Below are 4,701 nucleotides of genomic sequence, written 5' to 3' on the forward strand. Positions count from 1 at the left end.
AAAAGGTCAAGAAAAGATCTCATTGTCTATAACCTTGAAGCGAATATTTCAATGTCAGATAAAAAACTTTGAAAGACATGAATGATAAGCTTGCGTAAAAGCAGATGGGAGTATACAAAAATTACAACTTAATATGGGAAAATGCCAGTGATTACTTATTCAGGCAGTTAATAATTGTAATACTAGAATAGTTACTTTGAGACATGCAGCAACAGCAAATTTAACGATCATTTGAACCAACAAGATCTTTAAAAGAAGAAATGATACGTCTTTACATCTCTATATATGCCCACGATAGACCATGCATACATCATGAGAATTACCAGCTATGGCAATGTCTTTAGTTGTGCAGCCATTTTGCTGGAGTTGTTAACAGGCAAACAAGCTGTAAATGAAGGAATAGTGTTGGTGAAATGGGTAAAGGACAAAATTGAACATGATCACTTGGATGAAATCCTTGATCCTAGGTGAGAAACACATCTGCAGAGGTTCATCAACAAATGTTATCAATGTTTAAGATCTCTATGCTTTGTGTTAGCATTTCTCCTCATGAAAGGCCTGACGCAAAAGAATTGCAGACAATGCTACTTGATGATGCTCCACAATTCAGCGGGTAATATTCCTAGAGGTAACATTAAAGTACTTTTTCAGCTAAACCAATATGAAAGCTCAGCTTTGGAAATAGTAATATTAGTGATTGTATATGATAATAATAATGGCAGACGACTATCACATTGGAATAAGATGAACTATTTCATGGTTATACCGTTGCATTTCCAGGTCTTACTGATTTCAATCAACGTATGCAATCACAACCATGTTCATCTAGAATGTTTGCAGTCTATTTCCTGTGTGGCAAGAGCCGAACAGGAAGACCATTTTGCGGAACAGGGGAAGCGCGATATATAACCTTCTCATCTTGAATAAGTTTCTTCAATCTAAATTTCTTCACCACATTGTACGTGAACACTATCTCCAATCGCGCATACTCCTTTCCCGGACACATTCGAGATCCTCTAACAAATGGCACAAAAGTATACGACGCAGGTCCACTTCCTTCAAATCTTAAAGGATCGAATTTCTCTGGATCCAGAAAGTATCTGGGATTTTTATGTGTCGAGTATACACTCCAAAATATCTGACAAAGAACATTTACAAAGTTGTTTTTACAAATTTTGTTGCTCTAGCATCAATTAAAATTGATTGGAATTGGAAGTGATAATTGACATTGTATCATTACCTTCCATCCTTTTGGAATCGTGAAGCCAGCATACGTGAAATCTGTAATGGCCTCTCTAGAGGCTCCTTGGGCAGGTGGTGTTAATCTTATCGCTTCACATGCCACATACCAAGAGTACTTAATCTTTCGAACATCATTCCAATTCAGTAGCTTTTGCGGACCTTTGGACTCGAAAATCTCCACCATCTCTTCTTAATGCAAGAAGTTTCCAAAATTAGTTAAGCTATTGGATATTAGCTTACCAAGTTGAATCTGAAATTTTGAATTAAAAGATACAAATATTTAAATTGAATCCTTGCTAATCAAAGTAGTGGAGAAGATTTTGAAGGGTCAAAACCATTTTCGGGTATAACCTTTATAGGCCTGATTGTAAATGTGGGGAAGTTCTGCAAGATAGTTCAAGACAAAGGTTGCTGTAGCACTTGTGGTATCATAGCTAGCAACCATAAGTCCCATGATATTATTAGCTATCATCATTTCCTTAGAGAAACTACCATTTTCATCACTTTGAAGCAGCAAACGAGATAACATGTCTAAACCTTCAGCAGCAATATTCCTATTATCTAAGAGCTCTGTTTTCCTCTTCTTCAAGATCTTTAAAATCTCAAACTTTACTATCTTGCCTCCTTTCTAAGCTTTATTATAAGCCGTCCTAGGCAAATCAATTGGGATAGAATACATCCCAGATAAAGCAACATTGAAGGAATTAGACAATGTTTTAACAACTTTATGATCTTCAACGCCCAAAAAAATCTACATGCCAATGAAAAGGTATACTTCTTGGACAAAGGATAAACCTTCACCTCTTCAAAAGGAGCCCAATCAGTCTCGAGCTGATCACGAGCCATAGAATCCGTGTTTGGAATATAATGTTTTAGAGCTTTAGGCTTCAGAATTTCTTCAATAGAGCTACGATTTTTTGCAGTGAATTCCTTCAAGGAATTTTCTCCAGGAGACAGAAATTGTAAAGGCTTGATTAGTGATGCAGGCCACCAAGTTGCTAGAAGATTGTTCTCATTAGAGAATAAAAACTTGTTTCCTGCTGCTCCACAAAATACTGCCATTTTTTCTCCAAGTAAGGAGGTTTTGAATACTTCTTCACTCTCTCCTGAATAAACTTCTCTGGCCTGATGCAGCTAACTTCAAATTTTCTCCAAGAACAGGCTATCCCAGTGCACCTGGTGGTAGTTTTGAGCTGCGATTGTGAGAAAAGATGTAAATAAATAGAGAAACAAAGAGAACTATGAGGATCAAGAAAGAAGTGAGAAAAACCTCCATGGCTATTTGTCTCCAAGCAAAAAAGAAGCAAGAGTTATATGATATATGGCAATAACTAGTGGTGTTACTTATTTATGAACCGTTGCATGTTTTTGTTTTTGTTTTTTTTTTGTGTGTGGGATATACTATGCAATTTGGATACTGTCAAGCATGTTGATCTTATTAACGCAACATTCATTGAATTGACTTTTGGTTTAATGCTTAGAAAAAGTGCAACAGTATGCTCCCTCTAATTGTAGGAATACAAGTTTTTATGGAGATAAGTGGAAATTGTGTATTGATAAATTGCCACCGAGTACATTTAAATATGTCACACATGAACTCAAAATATTTTTTTTTACACTAAACTTTCCCACTCCTTCCTATACCCTTCCTATCAACAACTATCAGAATTCAAAATACTCATTTATTACACGCATATTTGTATGCAGAATACTTTTTCAAATTACAAAATTATAAATAAACTAATGTTCTATATGGACTTCAAGATTTTACTACTCATGTTAAGGGTTCTTAGATTAGATTGAATGCACATTGTTTATATTCAATTTCCTTAGAGTTAATGATTTGGTTGTGCTATGCTTATTTGTAACTTTTGAGAACTTAGACTCCAAAACCCCCTCTATGTATCTACTTTTCTATTTATCAAATTTAAAGGTTAGCATCCCTCTCCTAGATTTGCCATTTAATTTAAAAATATAAGTAGATATATATATGTTGACTTCAAAATATAACTTTGACTTTGGTCATAAAAAAAAATAGAATTCTAAAGTTAAATATGGGAGAGTGGGGATCTTATCCTTTTAAAAGTCCAATATGATTCTCTAGAACACGCAACCTAAACCACATTTCTTTATTAGACTTTTCTTGGCACTTGTAACACACTAATTTTTACCTTCAATACATAATGCAAGTATAGAATGAAAACAAACTACTATTACAAAAATATCATAAATGTATATGATCCCCTTTGTTGCTATTCTTTTATTAAATAATCCTTTCTTACCAGTACATTATTCCAAATTTTTGGATTAATGCTTTTATATCACTTTTTGAATTAGCTATAGTTTATTTATAACATACCAAAAGAAAATGACTATTTATTTGATCAACCAGAAATATTTGGAATAATTAACTGATTCTTTGATTGTGTAAAAAAAGTAACTAGTAATTTCCATTGTGTTTAATGTTTTTGTATCACTTTGTGAATCACCTATGGCTTATTTATAACATACCTAAAGTAAATGACTATTTATTTGTTCAATCAAGAATATTTGGAAATTATTAACTAATTCTTTGATTGTGTCAAAAAAGTAACTGGTATTTTTGTTGTGTCTAATACTTTTGTATCACTTTGTGTATCAGCTATGTTTTATTTATAACACACCAAAAGCAAATGACTATTTATTTGGTCAACCAAAAATATTTAGAAATCATTAACTAATTCTTTGATTGTGTCCAAAAAGTAACTGGTGATTTTTGTTGTGTGTAAAGAATTCTACTAATGATTGTGTATCTACTAATTTTTGGACGTCTAAGCCCGAGTTTTTGGATGTAGTACGGTGCAACTAGAACGTGGGTTTTTTGGGGCCTCCATTAATGGTCCTGGCGGCTAAGCTGCGGAGTGTCAAGGCAGCGTTACGCACTTGGTCTCACAAGGTATTTGGCAATATCTTTGACTCGGTGAAGGTGGCGGAAGACCGTGCGCTCAATGCTAAGTTGAGCTATGATACTGATCCATTTGAGGCCAATCTAGTGGCGTTACGTGAGGCTGAAGATCAACTTTGGAGGTCGCAGGGGGTTGAGCATATGTTTTGGCAACAAAAATCGAGGATTAAGTGGTTAAAGGATGGAGATAGGAACTCGAGGTATTTCCACTCTGTGGTGGCAAAGCACCGCCAATGGTCGGTAATTCATCGTATTAAGTCATCCGATAGGGAGTGGCTGGAGTCTGCGGCTGATATTGAAGGCGAGGCCACAACCTTTTTTAGACGCTTGTTCACGGCAGAGTCCCCTAGTGAGTCTTTTGACGCTCTTGATGTTATACCAAAATTAATTACGTCCCAGGATAATGCCATGTTGGAGGAGGTCCCGTCTAAGGAAGAGGTTAAATCAGTGGTTTTTGCTATGGATGGTGAGAGTGCGGCTGGCCCAGATGGTTTCTCGGGTAAGTTTTTTACATG

The 4,701-nt window shown here is 35.3% G+C and overlaps 1 pseudogene; it reads right to left on the minus strand.

The window, feature by feature from the left end:
• Positions 1 to 841: 841 nt before the first annotated feature.
• Positions 842 to 2,518, minus strand: LOC113711439 (beta-amyrin 6-beta-monooxygenase-like; annotated as a pseudogene).
• Between the last annotated feature and the right edge of the window lie 2,183 nt (positions 2,519 to 4,701).

This window comes from Coffea arabica, chromosome 10e, assembly GCF_036785885.1.
Source record: "Coffea arabica cultivar ET-39 chromosome 10e, Coffea Arabica ET-39 HiFi, whole genome shotgun sequence".
Lineage (NCBI taxonomy): Eukaryota > Viridiplantae > Streptophyta > Magnoliopsida > Gentianales > Rubiaceae > Coffea > Coffea arabica.